We start from the raw sequence: 18,586 nt of genomic DNA on the forward strand, positions 1-18,586 counted from the left end.
GAAAAAAAAGACAGTTTGCAAAATTCAAAGATAATTCCACCATTCTATCACTAGAGGTGGGCTGAAGGACACATTTTGGAGATACACACACACACACACACACACACACACACACACACACAGATACTGTGACTTCTGAACTAAAGCAGCAGGTATAACAGGAATAAAGACAGGAAAAGGTTCGATTCACCTCAACTGCCTGCCCAGATATTGAGGAGCTCTCTTGGACTAAAACACCAAAGAGGCAGTCAGCCATCTTCCTTCTGCATATGAGCTCGTTGTAAGCTAGTCAGAGTAACGTACACCACCTCTCCGCTTATGCACAGTCAGCCCCATCACACTTCTCTTTTCCCCCCACATCTATTCAGATTCTAAAGCTCCTGCTACACTGTTGGCAGGTAATGACATGTTTCAATATAAAATGATTTTTACTAAAGAACTACATAATCCAGAGGAAAGAAAAAGAAAAAGCCCCTAAGAACAGTGCCTGTAGGAGTTATGTTTACACAAACATCACATGAGAGCTAGCAATGGTGGCCAACTCTTTATCACAGCTGGAGAGCCCACACTCTAGCAGGAAAAGTCCCCACTGCCCATACCACTTCCCTTAGGGCAAAGTATCGGTGACTATGAGTTGGGTATCAAAGCCAATCTTTCATGCTGAGTTGGTCTAAAGCCACATATTGACACTTTTTGGTGCTCTGCATTTCACCTGCAGATCCTTGCTTCTACTTGGTATCATTTCCTTCGGTTTAAAAAATCTTTTGTTAGCATTTCCTGCAGTGACAGTCTGTTGGCAATGAATTCTCTCAGCCGTACTCTGTTTGAAAATGTCTTTATCTTGCCTTCATTTTTGAAGGATATTTTCACTGGATGTAGAATTTTAGCTTGGTAGTTGTTTTTCCCCTTTCAAAACTTTGAAGATATGATTCTAGTGTTTTCTTGACTTTGTTGTTTCTGGGAAAATTCAGCCATCATTCTTATCATTATTTTCCTGAAAGTAATTTTTCCCCTCTCTGGATATTCTTAACATCTGCTCTTTGTCTTTGGTTTTTAGTGGTTTGACTCTGATGTGTCTTGGAGCAGTTTTCTTTCTGTTTATCCTGCTTGAGGTCCACTCAGATTCTTGAGTCTGTGAGTTGATATCATTAATCAATTGAAATTTGTCAACCATTATTTCTTCAAATTTTTCTTATGCTCCACTTTGTTTGCTCTCCTTTTGGGATTCTAATTACATATACAATGTTAGGCCATTATTGTTATTGAACCAAAGAACTCATATTCTCTATCTTTAACCTGCGTTTATCCCTCCCCTTTAGTGTAATTTGGATCATTTTAATTGACTGGTCTACAAGTTCACTGATTTTTTTCTCTGCTATGTCCAGTCTGAAAAGTCCATTAAATGATTCTTGCATCTGTTATGAGTTTATTTCTAACCTTTCTATTTGTTTCTTTTTTGTAATTTTCAGCTCCCTGTGAATATTGCTCATCTGTTTATGCAGTATCCATATTTTTGCCCACTACATCCTTTAACCTATTCATTATTTTAAAGTCCTTGCCTGATAAGCCCAACATCTGGACCATTGCTGGGTTTGCTTTTATTGACTCTTATTGCTTTTATTTTCAGCCATAGCTCGCATTTTGCTTCTTTGAATTCTTAGTATTAAATCAGACACTGTGTTAACGCACAGTTAAAAAAAATCAGGCATTATGTGCAAAAGAACAATGGAGAGGAAGGTAAATAATATTTACTCCTAGAAAAGTACATTCTGATTCTTCTCTCAGGCTCCTCGCATCACAATACCAAGAGCTGGCAAGAATGTGGAACTACAAAAACTCAGCTGTAAAATGAATGAGTGTTTAAATTTGTACAATGACTGCTGGGGGATGATTTAACACTATATGTTAATGCTCAATATATACCTACTTTCTGATTCAGAAAATTCACTCCTAACTATTTCTTAGATACATGTACAAGAATGTTCACAGCAGTGTTGTTGATACAATTACCAAAAATGGAAAACAACCCAAATGGTCATCATTGGCAGAAAGGATAAACTGTGGCATTTTTTTAAATTAAAATTTATTGGGGTGACAATGGTCAACAAAACTACATAGGTTTAATACATCACCTATACATTGCATTATGTGTTCACCATCCTGAGTCAGTTCCCCTTCCATCACCATATATTTGACCTCCTTTATCTTCTTCTACCATCCCCTCCCCCCTTACCCTCTGGTAACCACTAAACTATTGTCTATGAGTTTTTGTTTCTTTATTTGTTTGTCTTGTTCCTTTGTTGCTTTCAGTTTTATATCACACATATGATTAAAGTCATATGGTTCTTGTCTTTCTGTCTGACTTACTTCACTTAGCATAACAATCTCAAGATCCATCTGTGTTGTCACAACTGGCACTATTTCATCTTCTCTTATGGCAGAATAGTATTCCATTGTGTATATATACAATGTAAAACTGTGGCATTTTTATAAAGTAGAATCTTACACAGCAACAAAATTGGATGAATTACAACTGCAGACAATGTGGATGCATCTTATAAATAAAGAAAAAAAGCAAAACTAAATATATTATTCCACTTAAAAATTTAAAACAGGCAAAACTAAACATATTATTTGTGGATGCATATAATATGGTAAAATACAAAGGAAAGCAGGAAATTATTAGCATAGAAGTTGGGATAAAGGGTGACCACTAACGGAGAGGCATGGGTTGGGAGGTTGGGAGTAGGAAGGACTGCACAGATAGGTTGCTACTATGCTAGAAATTTTCTGTCTTGTGACCTACATGATCAGTGCACTGGCATGGTTTTTGAAAAAGCTATTTGTTAAACTTTACACGTACATGTTATATGTGAGTAATCTCTCTCTCTCTCTCTCTCTCTCTCTCTCTCTCTCTCTCTCTCTCTCTCTCTCTCTCTCTCTTCTCTCCCCCCACCCCTGTGTGTGTGTCTGTGTGTGTGAGAGAGAGTGAGAGTGAAAGAGAGAGAGAGAGGGAGAGAGAGAGAGAGAGGCTGATTCTTGGTTTGATTTATGTGGTCCTAATAAACTTATTTTTCACTGAAGCAGTCATTTGTAAGCAACACTAAAATTTTAGCTTAAAATTTTAAAAAATTTATGTCTTTAAAAAGTGGGTTGAAGATGAGAAAAAAAGCATTCAGTTACAAAAAGAGAAGTCATTATTGTGTAGTTCAGAGGTAGACCAGGATTGAAACGCTGGCGCGCTGGTGAGCTGAAGGACGTCATTTTCATCCCATGACATTCTTGTCCTTCCTGATCCGTGCGGAAGTTTTGTAAGTTCATAGTGATTCCTAAAAGAACTGTCCCCCATTTTCTCCTAGAAATAGATGAGACCAGAACAGAATAGTTCTGTTTTTTGTTTTTTTCCAGCTAAAGTCTGTCTCACTATGGAGGAAGTAAATGAATCACCTATTCACTCAGAGTTTTGCTATGTCTTTGAAGGTATGAATCTGCAAAATGCAGTAGAAGAAAGGAATAACAGTGTAACTTTGAGTTGTATTTGTAGAAGTTAGACGACACATATTAAGTTCGGTACTCTACACTGCTGCAGGAATACTGCGTTTCTGGTTTTGTTTTTCATAGTTATAAAGATAACCTATAATTTTGTAGCTCTATATTTAAACATTCCTGACTTTAAATAGTACTATGAGTTCGTTATGAAATTTTTGACTCCTCTGAAAACAAACAGAAATAAAACTGAAATTGCAGTCGTACATACCCACACAAAACCTTCATTAATACAATTTCCTATAACTGGAACAAGTGTGGCTCCACATTCCCAGAAAGCAAAAAAGACCTGTATGCTCTGTATGAAAACAATTACACTGAGTATTCAAGTAAGAGGAAGTTAAGGAACTGAAAGATCCTTTCAAGGGAGAATGAATAGCTAAGAGAGTTAATGAAGGGAATCAATATATGCATTCAGGTCGTGACATTGCTAATTTAGAACAAGCTGTCTTCAAATGTTTAAAATAATTATCTTGAAGAAAGGCACATTAAATCACAGTAACATGGTTTAAATTAGAGTAACAGGGTAAAATTAGGCAAGAACTAAATTATTCATTATTTTATTTAAAGACTAATTAAAAAAAATCCTTCCAGCATGATTGATTATGGTATGAAAATGACATTTGGGGAAATGAATGATTTTCCCAAAGATTTTTGTAGAGCTAGTCCTTTTTGGTTTGGAGAATACCAGTGAGTTAAGATCCCTTTATTCTGGGGAAGGATTTCTGTCCCTTTTCTGCAATTTGTAGACCCCACTATGCCAGGTCGGTCTCTCCAGTTCTCCTTTGCACTCCTGCAACTGAGATAAGCAAAGCAAATCAAGAGAACTCGAAGGAAAGGATCATAAGGTAAGCTTTATATTTTTGTATGCTGTAGTGTGCAGAACTCTAAAGTAAGAGATGGGAAATCTGAATCCTAGACACTGAACAGCAGCCTGATTTAGAGCAAGGCACTCAAACTTTATAGGTCTGGTATTGTTGTTGTTTTCATCTGTAAACTAGGGAAGCATTGCTGGAGGCCAAAGTGACGAAACGGACGCTGTCGTACTTCGGGCACATCATGAGAAGGCAGGGTTCTTTGGAAAAGACAATAATGCTGGGAAAAAATAAAAGGCAGCAGGAAAAGAGGAAGGCCAAATGTGAGATGGACTGACTCCATAAAAGAAGCCATAGGCATGAGTCTACAGGAGCTGAGCAGGGCTGTTGAGCATGGGACATTGTGGCTATCACTCCTTTATGGGGTGGCCAAGAGTCAGTACCCACTCAATGGCATATAAGACACACACAAGCTATGGATAAAATGACTTATCTTGCCTACATCATTGGGTTGTTAAAAAGATCAAATGAATAATGTGTTGTGAAAACCTGGAGTAAATTGTAGGATCATTATTATTGCACTGTAGAACTACTCTGTGTTGCTTGTTCCGTCCCACTTTCCCGTCCTCTTTTCCCCTGACCCAGCTCTGAACTTACTGTTGGACATCCAAGCCCTATCACAGAGCCAGTGGTAGGATGGCAGCAGTTGTGGCATGGACAATGGGAGATGAAGAAGCTGAACAGAGCCACACCAACAGCTCAGTTACTCCGGGTTACTAGCTGCACCTTCTGTTAGATTCGTAGCTGGGAATTATGGCACAATAACAGAAATGTTTCTGAACAAATTTTTCTTTCTAGCTCTGAGTTCTCTCATTCTGATCTCTAAAATGAAGAGTTAAGATTGGTATGAAGGGGGGCTCTTACTCTGAAGCCATCACCTTCTCTACCAGAAAGAGCTCCATCCACATTGTTGAATCATGAAATGAGTTGAGTACAATGGAATTTTGTTTACTAAGTATTGCTTGCGATAAGCAAGACTGTACAGGTTTCAAAAATGGTAACATTTTATAAAATATATGTGTTTCAGTGGGATGTGGAGAAGAATGTGAGGTGACAGTGTTTTCTAGACTTTTCTGGAGCTGAACACAAGCTTTGTACTGACATTACAGGTGCAGGATTTATAGGCTTGAGCATGTAATCATAGGGGTCACTTTAGAAGGAAATTTTCTTTTTCTTTTTTTTTTTTATGAGAGTTCACAGACTAAGGAATACTTTAAAGTTAAAGAATGTTAATATGTGTCTAGGCATCAGCAAAGTTGGAAACCAAGACTAACCAGACTAACTCGCCTTACTACGAGTTTTTCTACAACAGTGCTATTGACGTTATGAGCTGAATAGTTCTTTATTGTAGGAGACTGTCCTGTGCATTGTAGGATATTTAGCAGCATCTCTGGCCTCCACTCACTACATGCCAGTAGCAGTCTCCTATTTGTGACAATCAAGAATATCTCCAGACCTTGCCAAATGTCCCAGGGGTTGAGGGAGGCAAAATCAACCTCCGTTGAAAATCACTGCACCAAAACCATTAGTTTAATTTACTGCACAATAATACTATTTCCACTTCTGAAAATTTGCTCTTATGAAGGATGTGCTTTTCAAATAATTAACAAATTTTACTTGTCACTAATTTTACTAACAATTTTTTGTGGCTTTGCAATTTACAAAATACTTCTACATGCAATATTATATAAGTGAAAGAAGGCAAGGTGTTAATATTTATTATTCACTATACGTCATCTTCTAAAGGACTTACTTCAAATACATTTTTCCATTTAGGTCTCGGTGTATCTCTACATGGGAATCATTTCCCTCCATTTTATCTACGAGGAAACAAGCTTACAGAGACTAAGTAGCTTTTCCAAGAAATGTAGCTGATCTTCTGACTTCAAGTTATAGTACTCTTTGTCCCACGTCACAGCCGCCAGTGAGACACTGGTCATTTACACTTGAAGATGAAAATAGATAATCATCTACGTGTCAGAATTAGCTCTCTCATAAGGGCCTCAAGTCAGTTTTTACACTTTTCCATTTTATAATTGGAGAGATTGGCCCCAAATCACTAAGTTGCTGGCATGTATCATTGTTAAAAGAAAATTCAATTCCTTGTTCTGCAACAACCCAATTAAAATAACCAAACCAACCCACACACTCTCTCTCTGGATTAGTAAGTTACATTACCCTTCCACCTAGCTTGTTTGTAATAGTATACAGCAGGCGGGGAGCCGGGGAGCTAGAGTAGCAGATGTTACTGGGGATTTGGAGCAATGGAGAGAGATTTCATTACAGCCACATAAACAACTTGAAATTAAATATTAGATACCCCTTTTCTTAAAAGTCATTCTACCACTGCATCTGTAGAATGCATCCCATTTTTTTTCTGGCTGTCTTTTTCCCAGGCTTCAATCTGCCATCACACAGCTTAATCAGTCCTCTCCCTCAGGTATCCCCTCTTATTCCCTGATTCTGTAGATCCTTTCGCCTTTAGCTCTTCCTGAAATTTGATTCCCTTCACATTTACAGGGCAGAGTAATTAGCTCTCCACTCCTTCCACAGGTTGGGGTCCACCACTGCATATTCCAAAACACGTTTGTCACTTTGCTAAAGAAAAAGCATCTCCTCAGGGACTCACTCCTGTGCAGACTGAAGAGCTGGCAGACTTTGCAATTTCTGTCTTTCTTCACCCCAACCGCATTTTCCTCCTCCCAAGCTCTGTAAGTGGAAGAGTTCAACAGAGACATTTATTTTCCCATTGAAAACAATTATCTAGCCGCACCCCCATACACATCTTGAAAAGAAGCAGTGGTTCGTCAGTTTTTTATTTTTAATACAAATATTGAAGGACAAAATACATCGGAAGAGTTCAAGCGCATACGTGTACATCTTTATTAATTTTAAAAAACTGAACACATCTGTGTAACCAGTGCCCAGAACAATAGAGAATATTAGAAGCATTCCAAAAGCTTCTTTGTTTCCTCTATCAACCAGTATAATCTTTTCTAATGACAGAGTTTATATATGCCAGCATGTTCTCTAACCAAGAGCAATGCAGTAAATAACTTGTTTTTATGACTGTGTTGCATTCAATCAGAAGTTCACACACAAGCCACAATTGCTTATATTATTTGTACACAAGTCATTGAACATGTAGTGATTGTGTTAATGCTGTGGTTTAGGGGTTTGAGACGGGAGAGAAACCTCCCAGGTCCTGTTCCCGGGATTTCTCAGAGCCCGTCAGTCTTTCCTAGGTGGGTTCTCTCCTAGTCACTCAAGAACCCCAATTTCCCTTGGGTTCCATGGATGTTATCTATTCTGACAAGTGATGACACTTATCACGTACACTAACTGCGTGTGAAATATTGCTCCCAGAATCAACAACACCGCCATTTTACACTTTAACTGTCTCAACACATTTGAGACCCTGAAGTGGTACAATTTTCTACTCCAGTGGATCTTATCCCTCGCAGCACATTAATCATCTGAAAAATTACAATAAAGGGGTATTCAGTATTGATTAAAAATTTTAAAGTTCCAGGTGTCTCTAAAGGGTTGAAGAACATTGTGACTTCTCAACCTCTCCTTGGTGCTCCCTTCCATTTCAATTTTAAGTATACTGGCAACTCTAATTACATTTTCAAAGTGACTGAAAATGTAATGCAAACTCAATTGCCTAACTACTGTTGATGTAAGAAATGTCCAAGCCTGTAGAGAATTTTGGTGAATTTATTTGAGCCAAACTTATGACAATTGCCAGGAAGCAAAATCTCAACTTCCTGGATTGAGGATTGAGAAAATGCTCTAGAGAATAGCAGTTTTGCAGCTTATTTTATACATTAAAAATCAAAGGAGAATTAAGGAAGTTTACATGCAATCCATTGGTGGTAGATTAAGTGGGTGGGAGAAAGCAAAGCAGGGAAATCTTTTGATTGGATAAAGAGCAAAACTGAGAGACACACACATGCTTCTTTTACATTGGTGGGTACAGGATAGTTAATAATTAATATTTTACAGCACATAGAGATGGTATTCGGGGAACAAGATAACAATGAGGGGTTCTGTGGTCTTGTACTCTGGTGCAGTGTGTGTGCTCTGAGGGGTCTGGACAAAGGATTTACTCTGGCATTCCAAGGGTATGAGGCAAAAAGACAATAGACAGGCTCCCTTAAGTTAAAGATTAATCTTTGTCAAGGAAGCTACAGACCTAGGATGTGACTACACTAAGACCCATTTTTAGGATTTTTTTTTTCATTCATACCTCTATTTTTTAAGTAGAAAAACTAAGACATTTCATGAAAAATGAAATCTATCATACAATGCATAATATAGTCAAAGACCTGAAATACAATTAGCGTCTTAACCATTTCCCATCTTTAATCAATAAACATTATTCCTCTTAAGAGGAGGTGAAAAAATTACCCATATTAAAAATACTGAAAATAAACATCATTAATAACCACCATTAAATGGTGAATAATTCTACATCTCTCTAAGTTAACTAGCACTCCAGTGTAAAAATAGTTATGGCTTTTGTTATGGATTCATATTTCCTAAAATATTAACTAAGATAGGTTTCCAGTTTGGTAAACCTAATAACTAATGCCATTTTGTTTTAAACACAACTGTATCTTAATCATCAACCTAAAAACATAATGAGAAAATAATGACATTGTCACCCAAAGGTCTTTTCAGTCTACTCTTCACCATATAATCAGACACCCTTAAATGAACTCCAGCAGAAAGTCTAAGGAATTCATGGATCCATCTCCTAAGCACATCAAGGAAAGTGCTAATACACTGGACACTTAGAAGACAACGCTAGTAGAACAGCATATTTAAATTTTTGATATTAAAACAATACAGAGGGGAAAGCCCTTGTGAATTTTTTTTTCCTCATTTTGGTAAGATCATTAATGCTTTATGCTTGTATTACTTGTATGACACTATGCATTAGGACAATTTCAAGTAGCTTACAAATGAGCAATACATTACGAATGGCTCTTACTTACTATTATACATAATTCTTAGGATACACATTTTTATACTTTGAACAGTCACATGGATACTATAAACATGGCAACTGTGTATCACTATTCGGTGAAAGTTCTTGCCTTCCTTCATGATTTATCAGTCTTTTATTCATTTAGACTTTCTTTCTAAAAAGTCTGAATCTTCTAAGTACAGCTCATCTCCTGGTAAAAGCTGGAACCATTAATAAAGTCATGGGCATCCATTTTCTACCCTTTCTAATGTGTGATCCAAACAGAGAAAGGTTTTTCTCCCAAAGAGTTTGCCTGCTGTAGGCTCCTGCTGCCACTGGCTGCTTTTGCTACCATAGGATTGCTTGGAGGCTGGTGCATGGAAGAACAAAGAAAAGAAAAAGAGGGGGCTAGATTTCCACACTCTCTCTGAACTCAAAAGTTACATTTTCTGCTCCTCAAGTTGCCACCAGGGGACTTCTTCTGTCTTTCTGTGCTCCATTGTTCATTTCCAGTGCACTGAGCTGGGGCCAGGAGATATCAGAGGGGGGAAAATGGTAAACTCATTGCCAGTTTAGTGGTATTTCAAAATTCTGGTCTTCCTCCCCAAGTCATATGTTACTATTTACTTTTTAGAGTCTTCAAGTAGCTACTCCATATATTCTTTCTGAGTTTTATAGCTTCATTCAGTGGGAGAGAAAGGGTGGCGTATACTTACTTCCTCTTAGTTGAAACTGGGCCCTTTGACTGGTATCTTTTGAGTTTTGGAATTTCTGGCCCTCTAGTTTACTCATGGGGCTAGACCTATGGAGTAACAAAGGATAACCTACCGTGTCAAAAGCTCCAACTTCAAAAGAATGTCTTTCATTATTGTATTTAAAACATAATGATTTATTTTATGATATGCGGTTCACAATCCTTAATACACATGGAGGGCATTGTCAGGACTTGCCCCATACCATTCTCAACCGAGTTATATTGTCAAAGGAGTACCTATTTAAGAATAAGCTGCCTACCCTCTCACAGCCCTGAACCAATGATAAGCCAGCCCAGCACCACATCAAAATCTCTTGCCCTGCTGCTCTCACCTAAGTGTGCTTACATTAAGTATATCTACTCTTCCAGCACCAAAAGATGTTGGTAAATAGACCACATGGCAAGTCTGGGTCCCTACCTATCTCTGTTCTACCTAGAACCTGAGGACTCAGTGCTCTTTGGCTACAAGCCATCTGGCTAGAACCTACTTCTGGCTTTGTTCCTTTTAGCCCCATTTCCTAGGGGCTGGGACTTGTTCTTTTTCTCTAGTTCTGAGATCATTCTTAGAATAATCTGGCTCTGTAACTGACATTCCCACTGTCCCTGTTCCAAAGCAAACCTATGTCCTTGTCCTTCAGATCAGGTTCTCCTTGTCGATAAACTAGACTGAATCTGTCCACTTTTGTTAGTTTTGGTCTTTTATTGGTAGAATAATTCTCCCTCTTTCTATTTATGATACTTTTTATATTTGCTTTATCCCTTAATACTTTAACTAGCATTTTTGAAAATATTAAATAATAAAGATAATAATGAGCATCATTTTCCTTTCTGGTTCCTAATTTTAAAAGGACTAGCTATAGTTTCACCTATTTTTTGTTATTTCTCATAACTTATTAATGCAATGTATTATATTAATGGATTTTGTTATATTATTTTATGCTAAGATATACCTTGATTGATTTTGGTAATTTATTCCTTTATATACTGTTCAATTATATATTCTGATATTTCATTTATATCCCTAAATGAAACTGATTTACATTTTTCTATAAGTCACTCTCACTTAGAGATAGTAGAGCACAGCAGGCATTGTTCTAAAATAATCATAGACATGGTATACAGGCAATTCTCTGTGGAAGGGTTTATTGTGGTAGATACGTGTTTTTTTCTAATTATCCCAAATCTATTTCCTCTTCTTGTTAGTACTCTCCTATTGTCCTTGGGAAACTTTTTCCTTAATGTCATTTGGGAAAAGTTGATATCCTGTCCACCAGTTCCAGGAGGTAGCACAAAATTGTGGCCAGCTAATCAGCTCACTCACCCAGTTAAAATGATTTAATTCATGGATGGGTACATGATTCAATGAGATGAAATTCTAGAACTGTCAGAAGAGAGAATTCCACTTTTTTTATAAGAGATGCTGAAAGGTTAGGACATGGGTCTAGAGCTACTGGGGGCCTTCTAGCTATCATAAATGAGGAACCTGAACAAGAACAGAGTGCAAAGAGAAGAAAGCAGAGCCAAGATATGGAAACAGAACTCCTGACAACTTGATCCTCTGGATTAAGCCAGACTCTCAGCTCAATCCAGAATATAATCCAAAATTACTCAGTTTACAAAGAATCAGAAAAATTTCAATGCAGAAAGACAATGAACAGATTCCAATGCTGAGATGACACAGCTCTTGAAATTATTTGACACAGATGTTATAGTAGCTATTTTTAAATGCTTTAGCAAGCAACCACAAATATTTTTCAATGTATAAATAGACAATCATAGAAAAAAATAATATGAAGAAGCAGATAGACATTTTAGAACTGAAAAATACAATAATGGAAATTTTTAAACTCATTGGATGGGATTAACAGCAGATTAGAGATGTCAGAGTAAAGACCCAGTATATGTGAAAATAGATCAATAGAAATTATCCAACCTGAACAACAGAGAGAACAAAATACCAAAAAAAAAAAAAAAAAAAAAAAAAAGCATAGACTCAAGTACCTATGGGACAATGGCAAAAGGTCTAACATTCATGTCATCATGGTCTCAAAAGGAGAGGAGAAAGAATGGTGCAGAAAAACTGAAGAAAAATAGCTAAAAATTCTGAAACTTGGCAAAAGACATAAACCTACAGATTTAAGAAAATCAGCAAACTCTTAACAGAATAAACCAAAGGAAATCCGTTCTCAGACACATGATGACTAATATGTGTGTGTGTGTGTGTGTGTGTGTGTGTGTGTGTGTGTGTGTGTGTATAATATATATTTGAAAAAAAATCTGGAAAGCAGCCAGAGAAAAAGGTTCATTGCCAATAGAAAGACAATGATTCATATGGCTATGAATTTCTCATCAGAAACCTGGGAGGCTAGTAAGAAGTAAGACAGTTTTCAAGTGCTGAAAGAAACAAACTGTCAACCCCAAATGGGGTATCTGGTAAAAATATCCTTTAGGAAGGTATAAGGAAATATTCTCAGATTAAGAAAACTAAGAGTATTCATTGCCAGGAGACTTATGAAGGAATTGCTAAAGGAAATTTTTCAGACAGAAGAGGAATGATGCCATAAGAATACTTGGAATACGATGACTTAAGGAAGAGCAACAGAAATGATAAGTATCTGCGTAACTACAAGAGATTATTAGTTTCCTCTTGAATTCTTTAAAATATGTTTATTATTTGAAGACAAAATTTTTAGCAATATCTGATGGGGACTTCAATGTATGAAGATGTAATATATAAGATAACTAGAACATAAGAGGAACAGGTAACTGGGATCTACATATTTGTAGGATTTCTATATTTCCCATTGCAGAGGTAAAACTCTGATTCTAAGGATGCTGTGAAAGTTAAGTGTGTATATTGTACCCCTAAAAAAACCTTAAAAACTATGCAAAAATTTATAATTTTGAAAATAGATGAATTAAAATGGGATACTAACAAATGTTCAATAACCCAAAACAAGTCAGGAAAGGGGGAACAAAGGAATAAAAAGCAGAGGGAATAAGAAAAAACTAAATAATAAAATTGTAGACGTAAGTCCAAACATATCAATTTCAATACACCAATTAAAAAACAGAGATTGCCAAAATTGATTTAAAAATGTCTTGAACTAACTCTATGCTGTCTATAAGAACCTCACTTTAAATATAATGCTCTGTCAGGAAGACATCATTTTAAAAGGGAACTGGGGGCGGGGGGGGGGGGGGAAGGCGGCCAGATGGCTCAGTTGGTTAGAGCTTGAGCTCTGAACAACAGGGTTGTTGGTTTGATTCCCACATGGGACAGTGAGCTGTGCCCTCCATAACTAGACTGAAGACAACGAGTTGCTGCTGAGCTTCCAGAGGGGTGGCAGATGGCTCAGTTGGTTAGAGCGTGAGTTCGCAACAACAAGGTTGCCAGTTCAATTCCTGCATGAGATGGTGGGCTGTGCCCCTGCAACTAAAGATTGAAAAACGGCGACTGGACTTGGAGCTGAGGTGCTCCCTCCACAACTAGATTGAAGGACAACTACTTGGAGCTGACGGGCCCTGGAGAAACACACTGTTCCCCAATATTCCCCAATAAAATTAAAAAGAAATAAAAAATAGTTCCGGCCTGGTGGCTCAGGTGGCTCAGGTGGTTGGAACGCTCTCTCCTAATTCCGAGGTCACCAGTTCGATTCCCACATGGGCCAGTGAGCTGTGCCCTCTACAGCTAAGACTGTGAACAGCAGCTCTCCCTGGAGCTGGACTGCCGTGAGCAACTGGAGGTTGGCATAAGCTGCCCCTGGCTGCTGAGTGCTGCCGTGGGCTACCATGTGCTGCTATGAGTGGCCGGCGTGAGTGGCTGGCAGCTGGCGAGAGCTGCCGTGAGCTGACTGGCGACTGACTGCCACACTTGGGGGGAGCGCAAGGGTCATAATACCAGCATGGGCCATGGAGCTGTGTTCTACACAACTGGACTGAGAAACAACGGCTGGAACCGGAGTGGGGAGGGGGAAGATGGAAGACAGGGGGGACATTTTCTTATGCATAGCAAATGAAAAAGGTTGAAAGCATAAACATCGTAATGAAGAATACATTTATTCCTGATTACTTATCATGCTGTGTAGCTTTTTAAAAATCTCAAAAGCCCATGTATCTCTGTATTTCTGGCTGTCTCCTTCCTTTCCTCTGCCATCCCTACGGAACTGTCCACCTGCACGTTGAACACTGGACTTCATGGGACTGCTGAATGGCTCAGTTGGTTAGAGCACGAGCTCTGAGCAGCAGGGTTGCCGGTTCGATTCCCACATGGGCCAGTGAGCTGCACCCTCCACAACTAGATTGAAGGAAAACAACTTGGACCTGATGGGCCCTGGAGCAACAAACTGTTCCCCAATATTCCCCAGTAAAAAAACAAAGCAAAACAAAAACAACTGGGCTTCATCAACTTGTCATGTTTTTGCCAGTGATATGAGGCCCAATAACCAGACTCATCTAGTGATACTTAGGCAATTACAGTTCATATAGCTGTCACCTGCTGGGTGACATTTAAATCTCTAGTCATTGAGTTTGTCATTGGTTTACCATGTACCCTCAGGAGAAACTCCAAATTCTTTTGCATGGAGTAAAAACACCCACATCAATTTAGTTCTTGCCAAATAATTCAGCCTTATGTCTTGCTACTAAACCTAGTCTGCCCCTTTGCTGTAGCATCTAGCTGAACTGGACTACTTCTCATTCCACAATGTTCTCCCCCACTCCAGTCTTTGCATCTGCTTCTTCCCTCTATCTGGCATCCTCTGTCCTTCTCCTTCAGGCATCAACTGCCATATCACCTCCACCAAAGCGTAGACAATATGGTCACAAAATAGGGATGTCCTTTCTGTGTGTTCCCATCACCTGTTTTGTATTTGTCTGGTATATGTGACTCTGAGTGGAAATTGCCTGTTCATCTGTTCCTTCAATTTATAGTAGGTGATGGGTCAGGGGTGGACCATGTCATCTTCATCTTGTAACATCAGTGCTTGTCATATTACTTTGTTAACAAATGAATGAAGAATGAGACAACCAGAGCTCTGATGCTCAGCCATAATAACAGTTAATTCAGTGTGCAACCATGGGCAACTTATATTGAATAGTAATCTCCTGTTTTGTACTGTTGCCTCATATAGGATTTTTCATTCTCCCTAACACTTATACTTAGTTATATTTTAGATAAAGAACATAATTCTTTGTTTTTCTTTCTAGCTGCTGCTGAATTTGAATCTGAATCCTATAGTCTTTTTCCTCCAGTATCTACTGATGATCTAGTTTTGAAAGCGTCACAAGAATATGTACAGATTTTGAATAAAAAGTATATGATCTGAAACATAAATAGTACACATTTATTTACTGGACTGTTCATATAACACTTTGTTTCCCATGTAACATATGGCATGTGAAAATATTAAAGAAAAATATTTTTGTATCATGGGTGTATAATGAAAACTTATGTACTATTTTAAATTATGTTTCTTGGCATCTAACTTCTAAGCAGATTTGTGAATAAAAAACAGAATTGAGTTTTACATACTCATACTGCCCGAATACCAGCTGTTTAAGTAAAACCCAAACAACCAAGTTGTAATTAATACTTCAATGATGTTAATTGCTAACTTTCTTATCTTTTCCAATTTTTGTCACTGCCATATTTCCCCGAAAACAAGACCAGGTCTTATACTAATTTTTGCTCCAAAAGACGCATTAGGGCTTATTTTCAGGGGATGTCTTATTTTTTCATATACAACAATCTACATTTATTCATGTACAACAATCGGCATTTATTCGTTTATTCACGTACAAAGACCTACATTTATTCAAATATAGTCATGTCATCTTCTGGAACATCGGGGCCAGGTACCCTTGATCCAATGATAGCTACCACTTTCATATCACTTTATATTTTATAGAAACATTTTTACACATTTCTAAATAACTTTTTTACAAAGACCATCTTAAACAGAAAAATCACCAACGAGAATCACATAAGTGAGAAGCACTTGTAATAAATAGACGATGTAAGCGATATGTGTTTGTAGTGGGAGCTGAAAGATGGCACAGCATTGTCTCCTTCCACCCATTTTCTTTTCTCTGTGCATGTCTGAGAATGATCATGAAAGCGCGAGAACATTGATTTTGGTATTACAAATACATTTTAGCAAGTAGGCAACTACTCAAATATGGAACCCTGAGTAATGAATGTATCGTCTGTTTACATTTAAAGATTTATCTCCCAGACCACTCAGAGCTGTTAGATAAATCTGCCAGCAGGTGGCACCCAGAGACCGACTAATGTCCAAGCCCATTGTGGCTCTGACAACAGAAGGCGCCTTTGCAAAGTCTGTTAGATTTTAAGGGTTTTTGGTTTGTTTTTGGTGTTTTTTGTTGTTTGGGTTCTTTTTTTTTTTTTTTACACTTTGTGAGTTACTGTGAAGAAAGAAATAACAGGTAGCAAAAATAAGCAAATACTGGGCAATTATAAAGTTTATGAAGTTTCACAGCGGTTACGTGGTCACATTCTCTATCACTGTTTTTTTTAATCTTGCTCTCAAGACGGTACTTGAAAGCTCTGTGCAACTTCTGTCTCACAAGCCTCCTCTCCTGGGACCTCGCTTTTCCCTGAATGACGTGACTTCTATGAAAGTTCTTACCCAGCCCAGGGCCTGAGGTCACAGGCTCCCCAAGGAAAAGTCACTACTTTTGTCAGATGGCTGCTTTGTGTTTCTGATGACTTTCGGACAGAGAATGCTCATCACCATAGATACTCGTCCCAATAGGCATTTTCTGCTTTCATTTGGATGAAAAACCCAAGGATCCGTCAGAAATTAAAAGCAAACAGAACCAGGAAGAAAACAGCGTCAGCAAAGTCGGGAGATATGGCTGGTTGTGAACAGACATCAGAGAGGAACGGCAGAGAAGATGAAGCGGGAGATTATGGAGGAAACAGGAAAGAGACCCTTTTCCTCAACCACATTAGAGACTGGCTCGATTTTATGACAGCCCAGGACCTACAGCAGATGTAGGGGTGGCTGTAGCGGCTTCCTGCACCTTAATTTATCACAGTCTTCTCTGAAGTGAAACGACCCACTGGAGTATGAGGTAAGCACCTGGCAGCAGTGCCCTTCCGTTACTCTCCTGTCCTTTGTTATACGGTTTCCTCCTCCAGATGTGACACATGACACAATGTTATTAGTTTTCCTTTAAATAGTTTTCTCTTAAATAATTTAAGCTGCGAGGAAAATTTGTTGTCCTTCCTCCGCTGTGTGTACCATTTCCTGGGCTGTCCCCACCTGGCTGCCCATCTGGGTTTCCATCAGCTCCATTTCTCCTCAGCCTGAAGAAATTCCTTTGAACTTCCTTTGTTGACACTTTCTCTTTTTCATGGTTCCAACTGTGTTTCTAATTGCTTATTGACACAGTTTATGAGGGCTGCTTTAAAACCTCTGTGGGATGACTGTCATACCTGAGTGATGGTGGTGTAGGCAGCTGTTGCTTGTCTTTCGTTCGGCACAATACTTTCCTTGTTCTTGGAATTATGACTAATTCTCAGTGGAAATCTGGACATTTGGGGTATTTGGTATTAAGCTTTAGATCCCCCTAAAAGGTCTGATAAAATTTTATAGTGTGGCAAATTCACAGAAGAGAGAAAAAAAGAAAAACCAAGAATTACAGACAAGTGAGAGAGTGGACTTTGAACATTTGAAAGTATAGTAAGTGGTTAGCTGCTTTGAGAGGTCGTCTCCCTGTGATCACTTCCTGGCATGTCAGTATTTCAACAGCAGTGACACAGAGGAAAAGAAAACAAACAAAAAAAGCCAAAGCAGCAGTAGGTTAGGTTGTTTGAAGTATACCTTTACTTTGCGGGGTAGGGGACTGGGTTTAGAGACTTTTATTTTCTGATCCAGGGACTCGAGCCACATTGCAACTGATCAGGCTGAGCGACGTTGACTAAACCAGCCAGCTTCTCCTCCTTGAGGTGTTCTCCAGCCATCAACTGGAACCAAAAAACAGCAGTGACCACAGATACCGTGTTAATATTCATTCTCAAGTGGGGGGTCTGGATGACCAGCAAATCTAGAAGATAGAGGGGGTCTTAGTGAAGTAACTTCCTGGGCTGGGTAAAGAGAGGTTTCTTTTAAAATGGCTTAAGTATATTATAACCATGTGCTATGGCATTACCCTGTTATACACGGTCAGAAATAAATATACTTACATGCTCTTGGGCACGGACACAAAAATAAACCAACATATTCTATTTTTGCAGGTATGCTGCTCTACACCTTACGGAGATAAACTATTTGTGTTGATATTTTAAACTCCCAAGAGAGCAGAAATGAATTCTGCCTCTTTTAAAATAATGCCAATCTGGTCTAATATATAAAGTTAACAAATATTTCAAGGGGATGATGAGGAAGGTGAGTTAATATCCTTATCATT

General features: G+C 38.3%; 1 long non-coding RNA gene across 1 annotated transcript; it reads left to right on the plus strand.

Annotated features, from left to right (window-relative positions):
* The first annotated feature begins 1,326 nt into the window (after positions 1-1,326).
* LOC148759151 (uncharacterized) lies at positions 1,327-18,160 on the plus strand. The gene is made up of 3 exons (XR_016022869.1): positions 1,327-5,347; positions 6,198-17,248; positions 18,055-18,160. It is a non-coding gene; the product is annotated as an uncharacterized LOC148759151 (long non-coding RNA).
* Positions 18,161-18,586: the final 426 nt, after the last annotated feature.

Source organism: Rhinolophus sinicus, chromosome 1 (assembly GCF_057876585.1).
Source record: "Rhinolophus sinicus isolate RSI-liver-muscle chromosome 1, RSI-T2T, whole genome shotgun sequence".
Lineage (NCBI taxonomy): Eukaryota > Metazoa > Chordata > Mammalia > Chiroptera > Rhinolophidae > Rhinolophus > Rhinolophus sinicus.